We start from the raw sequence: 20,608 nt of genomic DNA, 5'->3' as shown, positions 1-20,608 counted from the left end.
ATGGGTTGTCATGAAGAGTATTTGGCCTGCAACTGACATGCTGATAGTTATATATTGAGATATATGTATTTAAAATGATTTTATGAAATCATTTTTATTTTCCTTTATATGTAAAGGGTAAGCATAGCTGAGAGGGTTGGCACAGTGTGGTGTGGTGTTCAGCAATGTTTAAACACAAATAAAGAGGTATATATAGCAGCTTGACAGCAGATCCTCAGTGGGTGAATGGTTAGGCCACTGGAACCTGTACATGAGGTGCAAGGGTCGAATCTTCATCATTCAGCTTTTTACATGTGATAGGGAAATGTTGTAAATGTTTTTTTATTTCTTTTGTATACATTGCAATATGTTAACTGTGGTGGTTCAGCTTGACCAGAAGCCTATTTGCAGTGGAGACCCAAGTGTAAAAGACCCAGTTACACACAAGGGTCCAATACATTAAAGTGACAGGATCAGATAATTTAGTGAAATGCATAAGGATTGGAGATATAATAAAACAGTGTCACTGGATATATGATGTGAAATTCCCCATGTAAACACAAGTGTCCCAAACAGTACAGTCACACCCCAAAGTAATCTAATCAAAGCACATAGGGGGACATCATGTAAAGTAAAATATGTACACTTAATAATATGTCAGGACTATTTAATGTCCAATTCGTTAATTGTATGGAAATGAAAATTGAGCAATGCTTAGCAGTGCATAACTCTGCTTACCCGGTTTGAGCATTGCTAAGAAGTATAATTGTAAGCAGCATTCAGCCCAGCTAAGCAGATTTGCGCACTGCTAAGTGCCAATCAGCATTTTCAAAATGGTCCAATGATGACAAAGGGCAGAAATATGGCCTTATTTAAACCATACAGGTGGAAATACAGCCAGGACCTGTTGTAGTTTGATCACTGCAGGAGCTATGTCTTGAGTTGGAGAGGGAGCATGCTTTTGGGGGCAGCGCTGGGGCATTTTGGAGTCCAAGGTCATGGCTGGGCTTCTCATGCAACACCACGATGACAGATTGCTGCAAGGCCAGTACCAGGGCTCCCAATACAAATGTGAGGCCTGGGACTGTCTGGCACATGACCTCACCAGTGCCAATGGAATCCCCTGAACTGGTGAGCAGGTATGACATTACTATGCCGAACTAAAGTGGAAGAAGGGGAAGCCCTTGACCCAATGGATCAAAGATGCTAGAGACAGCAATGCCCCAGTAGCTTGTAAGTATTTCACCCATAGCTGTACCAAATTCTAGCCTGAGTATGTGATAGACAGGTATGCATAATGGTTGTTTTCTTCCCATACAGCTGCAGAGGTGAGAGCTAGCAATGTGGAGGCTCATTCAGACAAACTGGCAAGGCTGTGCCGAGAGTGTGGTGAGTACAGATCTATCTTACAGTATATAGCACAATAAATAAGAAGCAGTACATTGTTTACTGCCAGAAGGTATGGTGTGTTCTGAGTGTACTAAATAAATAAAGTTTGTCAGGCCAATATTGATCTACAGGATATGCAGTACTACTGAATGTAGAATCTGAATTGGAATCAAGCTCTGTGTCATGTTACTCAAATAAAGATTTATATCACAAACTGTTGTGTTTAATCTGGTATGTTGTTGAAGAAATAAAATGTTTACAGGTGCTTCACAGCAAATATGGCTTTGACAACATGCATTGACTAAGGTTGTTCTGATAACAAGCAGTTATGCAAAACTGTAGATTGTGGAGCTGTAAAACAAGATATAAATATGTCCTGCACTAAAATCTGAACCTTGAATAGTAATGTGTAATGTATTATAGTGTGTCCCCTGCAGCATTGCCTTGTGTTAACCTTTGCATTTTGGATCTTATTATTTCAAAGGATTATTACACAGTACACTATCTGTGGTGCTGCGGTAGCATTGTCGCCTCACAGTAAGACGCTGTCCGGTTCGATTCTCAGCTAGAGCGTCTTCTGCGTGGAGACATGCGTGAATGGGCGTACCTTCATTGAAGGTTGTGCATCAGGGCTGATAACTCGACACATAAAAATCAACTACCAATCATTAGCGGACTGGAGTTCTGCTGTGGCGACCCCTAACCGGGAAAAGTCGAAAGACACAAACAAACAAACAAACACTATCTGTCATGCATGAATCTCAGACATGTATGTTCAGCTGCCACCTCAGTCTTTGGTGATACTACACTTAGATTACAAAGTCAGACTGTCTACTCAAGATAGCATTAGGCAGAATTCAGTCAAGCAAGAGACAGCAGTTCCCCAATAGCTCAGTGTGACAAGAAATAACTCTGTTGTTCATTTTTGCACACCCAGACCACAGTTTGAATCCAGGGAGTGCTGCTAAGATGTGTGAATATTTACACTCAAGTAATCTTGAATATTTGCAGATGCAGTCAGGTAGTGTTAACAGATATGTTCTCCACAGGTCTTACAGGTAAAGAAATGTCAGTAGTAGCTGTAGGAAGGGTATACTTATAAACCGTGTACAGCTGTTCCACTGTCCAGCCCCATGCCTCCAAATGACAGCAGGATAGGTACATACACAATGCACTGTTCCTGGTACATGTCTCTGAAGTGTCATGCTGTCATGGCTAGTGGTCACTGCTGCCAATAACCTTGGACACAGATACGAATACAGGTGAAGTATGCCAGTAGCATACTCACACAACATCAGTGCAGGGTACACTTTCTTCATCATATGTGTAACCCTGACAGTCTTGTAGTCATGCATCCAGAGTTGTCACAGTTTGCCCCATAACATTCCAGGTTGACAGTTTAACAGTTGTGTATGTGCTACAGAAGCTTTTGGCCATAGGTAGATGTAAAGTGAGGGCAGACCTGTACAGTATTGAGCAGTACTGTTGTAAAAAATAGAAGCATATACAGTTGTTATGGACTCTTTTCTCTCCCCCCACCCCTTATCTGCATCAATAATTATTATTCATATACTACGGGTATGTTGTTTTCAAAACCTAATGTTGGGACTTAAGTTTTAGTATTGTTCATATATTTAATTGGTTGCATGTTAACATACCTTGTTCAAATACTGTTGTTGGTGGCCTGTTGCTGTAAATGTAACTGGCATGCTGTTATAATGCTGACTGTTATTCCATTTATGCAACTGTTCTGTTTGCTATGCAGTTGTTTCACTTCTATTTTTCTAGGTTAATTGCAACACCCACACATGCTGTTAAAACTAATCTTGAAATGTTTTGTTCATGACTAACCAATACATTTTGAAAAACCTCAACACCATAGCACTTTTGGGAAGCCAGATCCCAGTGGATCCACCTGCCCCGACTCATCTGGCCATGGCACTGGGCCATAGCACATCTGGGAACCCAGAACTGCCTCCTCTGCTGGTCCTGCACCACCCTCGGGTGGAACCACCTCAGGGGATGGGGCCCATCCCCCCCCTGGGTGCGGGCACGGAGAGGAACCTGTGACCTGCAACAAGTTCTGAGGTATGGTGCACAGGGTCATCCAGACAGACTTGGATGGATGCCTGAGCCAGAGTGAGGGCAGACTGGTGCACCTAGAGGGGCAGCCTGCCCCTGTTTTCCAGCTCCCAGCACAGCCACCTTCGGGGCCGTGAAGAGGCAGTGGTGTTTGCCCATGGGTGGGGACCTCAGTCCCACTGTTTCCATCTAGGGGCTCATGGGCCTCTGATTCTCAATCACCCTCCAAGATGTTTACCCCCCTCATGTGTCATACACTGCCACTTTCTGCTGTCTTGTCAGTCTTTTCTGTCTGCAAAAGCAACCTCTCCTATCCAACTTACCTCCCCAAATGTAGCTACAACCTTTTCCCAACATCCAACTCTCACCTTAAAATGACAGATACGTGTAGTGTTTACCAAATTGCTCTATGTTAACATTGGGGTAAATGACTTCATAAACAAGGACTTTTGCGACATGGTAATGTTTGTCACTCTGTTGTATCGTATGTGGGAGTATTTCAATTTTTATTAATGACATATTCCCACTAAGATTTATACATGCAATGTACCATCCTGCTTTAAGGTAACCATGGTAATGTGTAATTGAAAAATGCACTCTATTCTAACTGGCTTTACAAATGTATTTAAAGAAATGTGATTCCATATTCTGCTGTTTGTCTGAGGAAGGCTAAATATTCGATTTAGCCGAAAGCGCTAACATTTCATTTGGATCTAATAAATGCCTGCCTATTTTAAGAAGTAGTCTCTCATAGTGTTCTAGTTCGTTTGTACGCTCAGTTCTTTGTTTAACAGTTTTTCGTTTAAACATGAATAGCAGCAAAGTAGTGTGAGTAACTGAGACACAGCATTGCTCTCTTAATTACAAACATATGTAGTTAGCTGAAGTGTTTCTGTGTTGTGCAGTGCTCTGAGTATCAGTCATCTCTGCATTTAATGTTGATTTGAAGCTCTTTAGTTAGGCTTTGGTCACATCTATTTTGTATCTTATTCCAGTATTGCATTTGTTTTGTTAAAAGTTTTCTGTTCCGTTGGAGTTGTAAGGGTTCCCCTTGTTGTGTTCAAATATTTTTGTTGGCTTGTGACTACACCTCCCAGGTGTATCTCATCAGCTTATCCTTCTGAGTAGACAGAGATCATTTGGGAGTTCCCACCCCCCCCTTCATTTCTCAACAGAAAGTATTGTGTTTCATTCCTGCCCATGTAACCTATAAACAAAAAACATTTTACTGTATTTCTGTCTATTCCAACTGTATTACTTCAATTTGTTTTCACTGCCTTTTCTTGCAGTGACTCAATTGCACTTATTCTGCTGCATTTATTACTGCTTGTTAGTATCCTGATGTAAGTCTGTTATGCTAAGGCTGTGTGTTTAAGCACATGAGCTTTAGGCCAGTTGTTTTACATGAAGAAGGTTTGTGGTCTGCATTGTTGTGGGAGGAGAGGCTAGATTATGCTTTTCTGAGCTAGAAACTGCTGGTTAAAGGATCATTGTGACTGCTCATTTGAACTGTGTTTTTGTGGCATTGGTATGACATGTTTTCTGTAGCATACACTACATCATGACCTGCTGAATATAGCTTTGTTTGTATAACTTGAACACTAATCCAGGCCATCTTTCTTGGAGATGGTTCCCCTACACCCTAAGTGGCAAGAATGTGCAGTTAGAAGTTGTGTGACTGAAGAATGCTGGAACAGGGCTCTGTTCTGAGCTTTACTATTGGTTAACTGGTTAATCTGTTTAAATTAATTTGCTCTTGTTTGCTATTGTCATATTTAATTGTGTATATGTTCATCTGTGTTACACTGACCTAAAAAGATTTTAAATATGTTTAGCATAGTCTGGTTACAGGCTTTGCTGCATTCAAATCTGTTTGTGTGATTCTTGTGTTTTCTGCTATGCCATCTAGTGTTGTCCAAGGCCTGCCTGCACTTACTGGGAGTAAGTGAACTGGTTGGCACTGGTCTGCCATAGGATGTTGAGCCTACAGCTCAGGGACAAGGGTTGACTGGTCACTCCCAGTGTTCCTATTTTACCTTCGTTGTTGTGGTATTTAAACCCAGCATGCACATGACTGTGCTTTTGTGCAGTGTTAACCCTTTGAGAGGTATCTCAGTTGCATTTTTTTCCATTACCAGCACTCCTGTATGAGTGAGGCCCTCACCTGCAGGTACTGTCTTGATGTTATCCAGCCATACTCACACCTATAGGTGCTATCCTCAGATAGTACCCACTCTACTATCACTGACCTCTCTTTCACAGATGCTGATAACCACGGACGGTCAATTTCCTGTGCTTTCTCATGCTAGTCCAGTTGATATGGGCATCCTGAAATAGTGTAGCCACTGCCTTACATACACAGACAGCTCTGTGCTACTACCACATAGGAAAGCAATATGTGAGAGATGCCATCACATTAAGAACCTGGAATCCTTGCTGTCTCAGTCACATGACAGTACATGATTGACAGACCACAATGCTTTGCCAGACATGGCCTTCATCTGTCTCCCCTGGGCTTTAAACATCTGGCAAAGGCACTTGCCTTCCCCATAGTGCCTTTTTTAGGCAAATTCATGAGCAGAAAATTACCACCATGAAAGCTTATTATAAATGAAATGTAAAGGTAATGCTGCTAAATGCTAGGAATTTTAGCATGAAACTAAAATCATTGCAAGCATTCCTTGTCCTGGAGGATGCTGACATTTGCGCAGTCACTGAAACCTGGTTTGAAGCTGTGGAGAACACACTAACCTTGTAAGGTTACTCATCCTACCATACTTTCATTCCCCAAATGGAGGGCTGCAAAGCCAAAGGAGGTGGAATTTCAAACTTTATCATACACATACACACCTCCAGGCTGGTCAAACATTATGACGCACAGGAGACATCCCAAGTGCAGTTAACTGTTGAGAAAACACCTATTCAAATCATAGCTAGCTACAGACCTCCAAACATGACTTAGGACACCCACTACACCTATGTGGACTTACTTGAATCTGTCAAGATTCAACTCTCTGCCCTGATCCTGGATGACTTTAACTACCCAACCATAGAGTGCATGACCTATTCTACCTGAACATGAATGCACAGAGATTCCATGGCTTTGTCAGTGCCAATGCATTGGCTCAGCTGGTCAACACCCCTATGACAGGTGGAAATATCCTGTACCTGGTCCTAACCAACACAAATAGCCACAGTAGCACTCCTACAATGTCATTATCCTTGGTAAGATCTGACCATAAAGCCATCACTTTTAAGGTAACCCTCTCCCCTGCCCCCCTTGTCAGGGTCAAACAAAAACACGTTTCCAAAATTGAATATAATCTCCTCAGAGCAGGTATAAGTAGCTTCACAGTCACCATCCCTTCAGGTGGAACTGGCAGTAATGTCCAAGCCTACACCCACAAACTATATGAGCACCTACATAGCTGTATGGACTCAGCAATACCTGATAGGACAAAATCATCACCCTCAAGGTAGAGTAAACCTCTGTGGTGGACAGCAGTAATACACAAACTCCATAATAGGTGGAAATATGTGCTGTACAGGGCCAGGAAGGAGCAGGTGCCAAATTGGAAGCAATGTCATCTTTGTCTGAACAAGCAAATAAGGTCACAGGTGAATTACTCTAAGGCTAACTTTGAGTGCAAATTGAACACATCCACCAAGGCCAATCACAAGGCCTTCTTCACATATGTCTGCAATCTCAGAGGCAGCACCCAAATCTGCTCTGTACTAGTGGTCAATAACGCCACATACACATACGCCATAGATATAGCCAACCTGCTGCAGACAAGTTAAGTGATAACCTCACCCCCCCGTCCCCCCTTCAGTAAACAAGGACATGCACTGCAACTGACCCCTTCCCTCATCATCAGGGAGCAGGTATGTAATACCCTCTCAAAGGCAACAAACAGAAGTCACAATGGGACCTGATAACATCCCTGGCTGCATCCTACATGAACTCAGGCATGAGCTTTCAGCTCCATTACATACTGTAGTCAACTAAAGCCTGAGCACCAGTGTCACTCATCTGCATAGAGAACAGCCACTGTCATCCCTCTACACAAAGGTGGAACATCCACTGACACAGCCAGTCATATGCACATTAGCTTAACTAGCCTGATCTGCAAGGCCATGAAGGCATTATCAAGGACCTTATAAACAGGGACATTGGCAACCTCAAAACTCTTGAGCCCACACAGTTTGGTATTGTCAAAGGTAGATCAGGCCTGTTAAACCTGGTTGACTTCTTTGAAATGGTCAAAAAACACATGGATGGGGGGAAGACGGTGCACAATGCCTACCTTCACCTAGCCAAAGCCTCTGACAATAATCTCCAGTCAGCCATAATACATAAGCCTACACAGCTAGGCATCAGCCTGTATGTTACCAGATGGGTAGCTAACCGGCTCAATGATATTACCCACTCAGTCAAAGTAGTGGAAGCCACCTCTAGTATAGACCCTTAAAGAGTGGTGTACCTCAAGGATTGGTCTGGGGGGCTCTACTGTTTGAGATATACTTTTCTGAGGTGCAAGACAAAACCAGTGGTCTGTGGCTGACCAGGTTTACAGATGACTGCAAAATGTCCACTGTCTTACATTCCCCTAGTGATGTGAGCATACTCCAGGAGACCGTACCTAAATTAATGGCTGGTGCCAAAAGCATTGCCTCAAAATGAATGCCAAGAAATGCATCATTATCCCTGTTGTGGTAGATGTCATCCACACTAATTATGACAGTAATAACAATGCACTGGGCATGTAATCAGGCATGAGATGACTTGTTCACCAAGGTTGATAGCAACCTGACAGTTTCCCACTGTGTTGGCACCATTGTATGGAAGGCTGTCTACATGGTCCACCTCACAAATAAGGGTATGTCATCAGGAACCAGGAAGCCATAACATCCATGTACTCCTCCCTTATCAGACCCATTACCGAGTACAATGGCTCCTTTGGCATGTACCTTGCCAAGCACATGCAGCAGTTGCAGAGGGCACAGGGGTCCCTGACCAGGAAAATCCAGGGTCTGCAACACCTATCCTATACAGATACGCTGAAAGCCCTATCCCTCTACTCTGTCTCATACAGACTGATTATAGGTGACCTGTGTCTGGCATACAAGGTCATTTCCAAACCAGCCTTGATGGAGTTTCTGCATATATGTAAGACAAACCCAATTCATGCAACCCACACCCAAGGCCCTCACCTGATCTGTAACATGAATAGTACTTGTTGGTGGAATAGATTTGTGTCCAGACACTACACTGTCTGTAAAATACACTCCCTCCCCATGTCTAGCAGAGTACCTCTCTAGCCCTCTTTAAGAATAATCTAGATGACTGTGTCCCAGCTGGACAGGAAAAACAGGTGCTGACTTTGAAGGGACATGGGCAAAAATCTGGGCTAGGCTTATGAAGGCATCTGAGCCAATAGCCTAGTATCATCCTATGAACCTATGCACCTAGTACTTTACATGTTTCCTGTATCTATTGCAGACTGTCCTGCAATGTTGTCTTAAATGAATCCATGTGAGTCTGAACTGTGTAGTTACTGCATTTATAGAGTATTCTCTTGTTCCTTTATTAGTTATTATCACATATCGATAAACCTTGTCATTGTGTCTGGTCTGTATAGCACTAAGTCAGCTCTTAGTGTACTTGCATATGCACTTAGTGACACTGTATAGCTCACTCCAATAGCCTTGGTCTTGGTCACACTTACCATTTTGCTAATAGGCTCATCACACAGTAGGATTTATCACCCTTTGTTGAGGGCCTTAGTGTAGCTGTTAAAGAGATGGATTGTGGCAGTCAGAACTACCTTAAAGTCTGGGCTGAAGGGACCATAGGTAGCAAAGTTGTGCCAGACTTTACCAAGTGTGTGTGTGTGTGTGTGTGTGTGTGTGTGTGTGTGTGTGTGTGTGTGTGTGTTTGTGTGTGTGTGTGATTCAAAACTCAAATAGCAAAGTGTATGTGTCGGCTACTTGGCCAGGAACCCAAAGTACTGGTCGAACAGAGAGGCTGATGGATGTTTTGGATTGACCCCTCTGCTGAGATGTTAACCTCATAGGTGTACCAGTGTGGAGTGTTACTGGGGTTGTGGAGAAAGAGGGAGACATGAACCCCTCACTGACTGTGACCTTTGTGTGCTCTGAAGAATAATTGTACTTTTGTCTTTAATGAGTCCGTACTTATCATCCTGCCATTGTATACATCCCTCACTGATGGTAGTGGTGAGTATTTAGGCTCCCTGATGATTGAGCCAGTGCAGGGGTGACACACTGACAGTACGTACTGATGGGTACAGATGGCATATAAAATCATGACCGCCATTGAGCCCCTCTCAGTCTGACAATGCCATACAGGATTATTTCACAGATTGTCCAGGTCTCCCTGACCATTCTTGACGTACTCTGCCTAGTGAGTGTGTACTCCACACCTGTATCTGATAGCCTCACACCTATGGCTAGCATACCTGGTGACCTCTGCAGCAGGACAGCAAGTTGTAGGTAGTCATAGTGGGTGGATGCTGGCACTGGGTCAGCAGCAGTGTGTACATACTGTGCTTACAATGTAAGGGAATGGATACAGTACCAGATACCCAGGTACCATCACTGTTCCCCCAGGGGTCTGGCATGCCACAGACACATTCCCCAAACTATGTGAACAAACATCATGTATTGTTCAACTTGTGTGCGGAAATACACATTTGTCTGGCGGGGGGGGGGTTCTACATCTTTCAGGCACATGTACACATTCCACAAACATCTGGGTGCTAAAGATGTCAGATGCCTATGAGGAGGTCACCCTACAACGCATATGCACTGATCTCAGTTATTTTGTAGCTCAGATGTTCCTGGAATGTCCACATGCACTTGTAGGAGAACTCACCTATCTGTGGGATGTAGGCTGGAAGACATGGTACTTTAATGCTGCCCATAGGGGACACCCAGCAGTCGATGACACTGATGTGTGTAGACACATAACAACGCAGTCTGTCACAGCAGACAGGACACTTATGGTACTCCTGGTACCATACTAGGTTACTAGGCTGTAGGCCATGAGCAGCCATATCCCTAAGCCACATGTTAGCCAATGTGTATGCAAGGCAGCAGCTGATGTCCCCATCCAACAGGGACACAAGTGGTATCCCAAGAGTGTATGTGCCATTAACCATCTAGTTGACCATGTTATGCCTGCAAAAGTGTAGGTAGCTACTCTGAATGATGTGGACAGGATGCCCATTCCACCACAGGGTGATTGTGTGTGACACACATCCAATGCCAACAAGGCCAGCCCAGGTCACTCACCAGGTAGAGGTTTGTGTGTGTGTGTGTGTGTGTGTGTGTGTGTGTGTGTGTGTGTGTGTGTGTGTATGTTAACAGAGTGGAGCATGACTTGCACTCATGCAGCAGTCCAAGCAATGTGGAGTGAGTGATTACCTGGTATACCAGAGTGAGGTGACTCATGAGGGGTATGTATGACACTAGCTAGTGGGTTGGCCTTATAGCCTATAGGTGTGCGGTAGATGCCTGATGGGCTGGTATGCCCTAGTAGGGAACTTCTGTGATGTCCCCAGCTGCTGCATGAGCCATCTAATGTGAATGATGAATGGAGGATTATGCACATTAATGGTCCTCATTGGGGGGGGGGACATGAAACATCAGGACCAGGAGTGCAATGCATGCTGTAATGCCTGTATGGTGACACACCCACAAACATACTGTGCTGGTAGATGGCAGGGGTATGGTGTGGGTGTTAGCGTTGGATAGTGTTAGCAAACATGGATGTGCAGGATCTGTACATAATTGTGGCCAATGTATGAGTTCCTTTGATGTGTTTCCCTGTTCATGTCTTTCAGGTGGAATGCATCAACACCACCAGCCAGCATTTTCTGAAGCTGAAACTGCAGCAATCCTGGATGCACTAAGACTGCATCACACGGTCATGTTGGAGAGAAGCAGACAGCAACAGCAAGAACAGACCACCCTGTGGACAGAACTAGTGGCAACTGTAAACAATCTTGGGCAGCATGGTTGAACATATGTACAGGTCAGGCACCACGCCACTGACCTTATCTACCATGCCCGGCAAAGGGCTGCAGCTATGGCCAAGGACCATACAGCCACAGGTATGGGGCCTGCTATGCAAGCCCCACTGACAGCAACAGAGGAGTTCCTCACTAACCTTGCGGCAGCCACTACACCCCAGGAAACAAAACAAAGACATGTCGTAGAGGTGGGTGGCACATAGTCAACAGGCAAGGAGTGCCCAGGTAAGGCCCCAGTGGACATCACCTCAATAGTGTATCACACATACTGGCATCCTTGGAGTATCTGGATGCATATGTCAGGTCAAACTGCATTTGGGGATGGGGTTTTGTAATGCACACAAGTGCACATCTATTGTGAATGACAGCAAATTGTGTAGTATCAGAGCTTGTACTGTACAATCACAATACCAGTAGATTGCCAGGCACCTAGTATTACTGCAGCACAAGTTAAAACAGCACTGTCCAAGGCCAATAATACAGATTCTATGGGACCTGACAATATCCCTGGCTATGTTCTACATGAATTACAGAGTGAACTGGCACCTCACCTGTGTGCCCTGTTCAATCACAACCTCATCTCAGGCTTTGTCCCTACCAAATGGTGCATTGCTACAGTCATCCCTCTCCATAAAGGAGGAGCGACTATAGACCCTGGGAACTATCACCCCCATTAACCTGACAAATCTGATATACAAAGCTATGTAATGCATCATCATGGACCTTAGAAACAAAGATATAGGGAACCTCCAAACTCTGGATCCCACACAGTTTGGTTTTGTGAAGGGTAGGTTATGCCTGCTCAACCTGATCGACTTCTTTGAGTCCGTCACCAAAGCTGTGGATGAAGGTAAGGTGGTTCATACAGCCTACCTTGATCTGGCTAAGGCCTTTAATACCATTCCCCCACTCAGGAATCATAGAAAAACTCACTAAGCTAGGCATCAACCCCTATATCACTAGGTGGGTTGCAAACTGGCTCACAGATAAAACCCACAGTGTAAAAGTAGCTGACTAAAAGTCAGACTTTCGACCAGTCACACAGGGTTCGGTCTTCCTGTCCTGTTTGGTATCTACTTCTCTGAAGTTCAAGCCAACACAGAGGGCCTCTGGCTGACAAAGTTCACAGACAATTGCAAGTTAGGAGCCATAATTAACTCCCAAAGTGATGTTGACATCCTACAGAACGGCCTCACTGAGACCAATGACTGAGGTCAGAACCATGGCGTTAAGCTCAATGCCAAAAAATGTGTCATCATCCCCTTTGGGAAAAACCTGGTTCCCATGAATTATCACATCGATGGTAGTCCACTGAACACAGAAGGCATCATAAGAGATCTGGGAAGACAGGTTGACAGCAAACTCTTTTTTGACCACCACATTGCCACTGTGGTCAGAAAGTCCTTCTATATGGCACATCTCATTACTAAGAGTTTTGCATCCAGGAAGAAAGAGGTCACTGTCTCCCTCTACTCTTCCCTCATTAGGCCAATTATTGAGTACAATGCCCCATTTGGCATGTACCTCACTAGACACCTACAACAACTGGAGAGGCCACAAAAATACCTCACAAAGAGGATCTTAGGCCTTAAACACTTGTCCTATATGGACAGACTCAAAAAACACCAACTATTCTCAGTCTTATATCGCCTACTTAGAGGCGATCTCTGCTTGACTTACAAAGCCATGTCTGACCCAGCTCTGTTAGAAATGCTACATCTAAAGAAATCCCAATCCCTCCACACTACATGCTTCAGAGACCTCAACCTCATTACCACAATCAACAGAATAAGCTGGAGGGACAAGTTCATAACCCAGAGACTGCCCTTGCTTTGGAATAGACTTCCCATACATGTCAAGTGGAGCACCTCACTGGCCCCCATCAAGAGAAATCTTGATGAGTGGATGGGAAATAGAAAATTCACCCCGGGGATCACTCCAGTGGCTCTACTTGAAAGACGCACTGGGAACTAAGGTTGGGTGGTACGATGCCAGGATAATCCTATGGGCTAGGCTTATAAAGGCTCCAGGGCCATTAGCCTAGGACATACCTATGAACCTATGAACCTATGAACATGTTCAGAAATGCATCAGTTATTTTGTACCAATGCCACATGTGAGTGTGCTGACAATACCTCTCCTCCGCAACTACATAGGTACCTCTGGTCTGGATGGGGAACAGCTCACTGAAGCTGGTGAGTATGTAAATGTCTTGTTGTGGCTCACCAATTCCCTAGGCATGTTAAGGGCATGCATTTTTCCATGCACACAACTGTTACTCTTAGGCATATTGCAATATGTGCATGTTCACTTGTGGTGGGTTAACTGCAGTGCATCACAGTGGTCATCACAGGAGCCTATTCACAGGAGCTGTAACATATTGGCATGTACATTTCTGTAGGTGTTGCCACTGAGCTATACAGGGGTACATCAATATTGTGTACATGGGTGCAGAGTGTGTTAGGTGAAGGTCCATCACATACTACCACTCCTCGCGTATCTCAGAGGTGTATATTAGTAGCAACATTGTAGACATAGCTGCACTGCATGTTGTTGAGGGCCTGTTCAGAGTGTGTCTGTTGTGGTCTGATTGTATGTCATGCATGTCATCATTCAGAAATTGTGTGGTCTGTGTAATGTCTTTGTGCTACCTCACTTGTATGTGTCTGTGTGCATGCGTGTGTGTGTGTGTGTGTGTGTGTGTGTGTGTGTGTGTGTGTGTGTGTGTGTGTGTGTGTGTGTGTGTGTGTGTGTGTGTGTGTGTGTGTGTGTGTGTGTGTGTGTGTGTGTGTATCAGCAAACGTTATAGTGCAGGTATTGATTTACGTATGGTGTTTTCCCCTCACAGGTGAACATGCGGTTTTGGGTCTCTCCCCCTCACAACCTGTCAGTGTCTTAGTGGACTCTGATGATGATGGTGGTCATAGTGAGGGACAGGTGGGGTTGTTGGGGGCTGAATCTGTGCCATTGGTTGATATCCGACTTTCACCCACAATGTTCCTGCACACAGTCAGTATGCCCACACATACCCAGTCCCCAGCAGCCACAGATAATGGACAGTTGGAGGGTGGTGGCATGGAACGGGCTAGTGTGGTGACTATGGCAATTTTGAGCGTAGACACTAGCCATAGCCAGAGAGCAGGTGAGGTCCCACACAGGCAGATGGACAGGAGTGCTCAAAGGAGGACTGCTGCTCATCCAGCACCTCTCCGAGGTGTCACAGCAGGTGTGACCCGATGCATGTTTTGGTCTATTATGAAGGCAGAGGCATGTTCTGAATGCTACACCAGACAGATGCTCAGGGTCATGAATGCAGCACTTTCTGCCATGTGTGATGACATCCACAGCATTCGTGATGTTGTACGTCATTTTGCTGATGTTGTGGATAGATGGTGGGGTGAGACTTTGTCATTGCTCGACCATGCAAAGTCTGTGCTTGAGCATGTGGTAGTAGTAGGGCATCAGCCACATGGATGTAGGTGAGCAACAAGATCAGCTGAGAGCCCATGTGGCCGTGCACATTCACACTCCCATAGTGGCAGTACCACCAGCACTACCAAAGGGAGGGTGCTATCTACACCATAACAGAGCAGGCTATGGGCATGTGGTCCTGACCAGTCCCATCAGGGACACAGATCCAGCAGACAGCAGTCACCAATGGGGAGTAGTACTGCATCTGGCCTTGGACCTGGTGGTGCCAGTGAGACTCTTGGCAGAACCACTTTCCATGCCCGTGGCTGAGACAGTCAACTGTACATCCTGCCATTTACGGTCCACAGCTATCCAACATACCCCTGTGTAGGGCAACCACGTGGCCTGACTGTGTGCATACAAACACTCACATATCTCTGTTATAGGCAGGTCACCACCAGACACACACAGCTCCTCTGCATGGCCCAGTTGAACACCACCCCTCCAGACACACACACACACGCACACACACACACACACACACACACACACACACACACACACACACACACACACACACACACACACATGCACACACGCACGCACACGCACACACACACACACACACACACACACACATGATGTCAACTGTATGGTCCAGCCTAGGTCTCTAGCAAACCCACACCAGACCCTGTGCATATGATGATACCTGTGCCACATCCTTGTTATCAATACCATCGATGCAGGGACATGGTAATGTGGGTCTGGTGCACAGAGTGAATGTAGTAAGGTGTAGTAATGTAATGCTGTGTAAGGTGCTGTCTGCTGGAAATTGTCATGGGTATACATCGAAGTGTATGGACCTTTTTAGCCATGATGCATTATTGATGTACTGCTGACTGAGTGACTGTAGTCTCACATACTATATTCTGTCTGTGTTCCAGGTGTCTGTGTGTCTGCAGGCTATGGGCCGGCTGACATTACCAAAGATGAGTATGGCAGAGTGGAAACACAGTGACCTTTTCATAGCCAAGGTGCAGCTGTATATGTACATGTTTACCAGGTGTGTATGCATGCAACAGTGTCTGAGGAACAATGAGGGCAGACAGTGTGACCTTGCATGCACACCCCTTGACAAAGCCAGCTAGCCTTCATACATGTCACCTGGGTGTTCTGTAGTACCACAGGCTCATACATACAGAGGAGGTTACTTGAGTACTGGAACTAGGTCCCTTACAAGAATAGCCATTTCTGTAAACCCAACAGATTCACGTATCAGCACCTGTTGCCATTGCCATTTCTTTTCCATCCACTAAACATTGATCCAGTTGATGAGGGTATGCATGGTACTGTGTTTGGCAGGTTTGGGGAGTGTATTCCTGACACAGGTCAGCCTGTGTTAGCCACACCTGAGAATCACCAGCATGTGTGTCTGCTATCTCATGTGCAAATCTGGCCTTTCATGCTGGTATTGCACATAGAGTCATAGTCTTGTACATGGAGCAGCTGTTGAAGGGCTGAGTACAACATTGGCGTCTTGGCATGCCACAGACACCTGTGTACAGCATGACCTCTAACCAGTGGGTGAGTACAGATTAGAGGCTGTCTGTGTGGAACATGCCATACAGGTTACCCAGGTTTGTCACCACACTCTCTGTGTTTACAGGGCTGGTGCTGATGTGGGTAATACTGTGGGCATGTCCTTGCTGTCTGGCATGCTGACACTGTTGTCTGCATTCAGCTGAAGGCTAGAACCTTGACAGCATTCCATACACACTGAATGGCCCATTGTAGTGTGTTAATAGCAGCATGTGGCTCAACGAGAGACTGAAAAATAGTTACACTTCACACGGCCTTAGGCTGTACATACATATGTGGGTGCTGCAAATTAGTATTCATGCCTAAATACATGTGGATTATTGGGGGCACCAGGTAGTCATTGGGCCTTCACATGTCTACATATTACACACACATAGGCAACACACAATGTGTGTGTGTGACATTATCAAATGTGGATTGTGGGACACAACTTACAGAAATGTGACAGTTGGCAGGACATAGCATGCCCACAGCAAGTGCAACACACAGGACTTCCTCTGGTTTGCTACTGACACCTTCTTTGTGTGACATTACCTTAGCTTCCAGTATAGCTCATAACATTAAGGTGCTTCTAATGTGCAATAACTGCTCTATGCAATCAGTACAGAACTGTATGCCATGTTTCTTGTCCTATAGTCTTGGGACCTCTTTTCACTGTTTCAGTTGTTGTCACAGGTCACACCTTGCCAAACATGGACTGCAACCTGCAGGGTGGTACAGACATACCTCTCAACTGTACAGATTTCCACAGGATGTCCAGATTCTTGCCTCATATTTTTGGTCCATTTTCTCATAAACTTGTGTTTTTCTGGCAAATTGTTGCCAAATCATTGAGGGTTGATGTAAAATAATAATGACAGACATTTGAGTTGTAGACTTCATACCCTTCAAAATATCTATGCTAATGCAAAACCTCTTACTCTATCACCCTTATAAGTTTGTAGGAGCAATATTTAAAAAGGGTCCCTATTATGTGACCTTTGTCACCCCAGTATTTATGGCTTTGTAAACATTTCTTGCTCTAAGAGCTTGGGAGGTATGGGTACAGATGGCCATACCTCTCACCTCTGCATATGTCTGCAGATTGTCCTGCTGTTTGACACATAATTTCTTTCCATCTGTCATATACTTGTGGTTTTCTGGCCAATGTTTTGGGAAATCATGACAGACTGACATTGAGATTAATGATGGATATTGCCATGTTACAACACATACCCTTTGGAAAGTTCATTCAAATGCATGACCTGTTCTGCATCTATTTTCTATGTGTGTCACAGGAATATGTGAAGGGTGTGCTCAATGTCTGCTGTTTGCCCCAGTATCCCATATGGCTTTAACCAGATGTTTTTCTATAAATGGTTGAGAGATATGCTGGTGGCCATAACACAGGTAGACTGTGCAAGGGGATGTATGTACACACACACACACACACACACACACACACACACACACACACACACACACACACACACACACACACACACATTCATGATCTGCCCTTGCTGATAGTCGAACCTCTACCCGCCCAGTTTTAGAAACAATAGTGCTAGATACATAACACAAACACCACAGAGGTAATGTAGTGTTGCAGAGTCTGCCAGTACTATTCAAGTGGGTGAGAATTGCACGGGCTGTTAGGATTGCCAATGGTGGGTTCAGAGGCCCTTAACATGGTAGACCCATCTGAAACACACACACTGCTGCATAGGGACATGCATTGAAACACAAATGCACACAGAGTTGACACTTCTCATATTATATGACCTACCTATCTATTTATGTACAATGCACAGTGATATGACTATTGCATGCACCACAGTGCCTTTGTGTTAGAAACTGTGTGACTGTGCTTGTAAGGTGGATGACATCTGTAGAGGCTGCAACTAGCTTGATAATGGGGGAGTTAACAGGGTGGAAGAGGCAAAAAAATGGTATAACCATCACATACACACATTAAAGACAACCACAGGAGATATGCACACAGAAACACATACACAGTTACCAATAGACAGATTAGTAACCCTACATATCCACTTGTATGTACCATAATGCTACGTGCACATTACATGCACCAGACAGATTATATGGCTAAGACATAACTTGCTACCTTTTACAACAAGTAATCTTGGGAATGCCTTCATGGATGGTGGGACAAACCACCCAAAATAGTGACTGGTCTCATATATTACTCTTACAAACCTGGACAAGTGATAGAGTAACAGACTTTGTATCAGCATGATGTTTCAGACAGGTAAGAATTCTGATGCTGACATGTCTGCCACTATGGTAACTGTGACATATTTGGCAGTGATTTCTCATAAATGCCCATTGTTAGGGGACACAGACCACATATAGGTTGCAAACATCTGGGTATTTCATGTACATCTGTACAGATCACTGGTATGGGCTGTATAGTTTAGCATGGTACATGTAAGGCAGATGCCATTAAGAGGCTCTTTAAAGTAATGCCATGGGGACGGGGTGAACAGACCTTAAAATGGTATAACTAACACACACAACAGCCACAAGGAATATGCTTCACACAAGAACACACACAGTACTATAGCTGTCAATATTAAGATTAGAACCTCTACCCATCTAATTATTTGTACTATAGTATTACTCAGTTATTGCATGCACCACAGAGCTTAAAGGGCTGAAGAGTGTATACAGGTACATCTAAGGTGAAGAGCATCAGTGGAAATTGTAAAGTAGGGCAGTGAGAAGTGTACTGGGTGAAACATGCCTCTAAATAGTATAACCCAAACCTCCAGAAGATATGTTTTTTCACCCAAACACACAGACAGAGGATATGGTTTTCACACACACACATACACACACACACACACACACACACACACACACACACACACACACACACACACACACACACACACACACACACACACACACACACACACACACACACACACAGTATCACAGTTGGCAGTATTGAGGTTAAAACCCTACCTATGTAGGAATTTGTATTACAGTGTTACACAGTTATCACACTCGCCACAGAGTTTAGAGGGTGCAAGAGTGTCCCAAGGTACATCTAAGGTGAATTACATCAGCAGCTCTTGTAAAGTATGGCAATGGGAAGTGTACTGGGTGGGAAAGGCCTCAAAATACTTTACCATACGAACATACACAGTTACACACACACATGTGCCAAAACTAAGATTAGATCCCCTGCCTATCTAGTTATTTGTACTACAGTGTTGCATAGTTATTGCATGCATCACAGAGCTTATAGGGTTGAGAGCTGTCCAAAGGTACTTCTAAGGTGACTGACATCAGTAATCCTTGTAAAGTAGGGCAATGGGAAGTGTACTGGGTGAAAATGGCATAAAAATCTTTAATCTACAAACACACACTTGCCAGGACTGAGATTAGAACCCCTACATATCTGGTTATGTGTACTATAGTGTTACACAGTTATGGCACACACCACAGAGCTTATAGGGCTGACAAATGTCCAAAGGTACTTCTAAGGTGAATGACATCAGCAACTCCAATGTGGGTTTAGACATGGGCTGTAATTCTCTAAGTGTAGGAGCATGCCCAGTATGACCTGCTATAGTAAGAGTGGGATGCCTTTCCAGAGATAGTTGTACTCCGGTCCGGGGTTTTGTGTGCTACAGCAATACCTCTCAAACTGTTAGTGCAAGAAATCTGGAGATAACATACCGAAATGGGGGGGCATTGGCCCAAACATTGGGAGATACTGTAAATATTGCTCTTATTAATGTAGAAAGTTGCTAGAGTAACAGGGTTTGTTTTAGCAGACATTTTCTGACATATATGACGCCTGACACAGAAAGGTATTGTGTCATTACTTACTGACAGAAATCCTCAGATCTTCACAGAGAAATACAAGATGTATGATGCACAGACCAAAATTATGAGGCAAACTATTGACATTCTTGCCTAATCCGACTTGTTGAGAGGTGTGGCTACAGCCAATTGGCTGATGAAGTTGTGTAAACAGTCCAGCACCTCAGTGATATACTGGCTGGGGATCTCCTGCTTGTGTGGTATTCTTCTTAACTGAAAAGTCTTAGCCTGGTGTGGGTACAGAGTAGATTCTA

The sequence above is a fragment of the Protopterus annectens genome, chromosome 10.part0 (genome assembly GCF_019279795.1).
Source record: "Protopterus annectens isolate FY-2018-M chromosome 10.part0, PAN1.0, whole genome shotgun sequence".
Lineage (NCBI taxonomy): Eukaryota > Metazoa > Chordata > Ceratodontiformes > Protopteridae > Protopterus > Protopterus annectens.
This window is presented reverse-complemented; position numbering follows the sequence as displayed.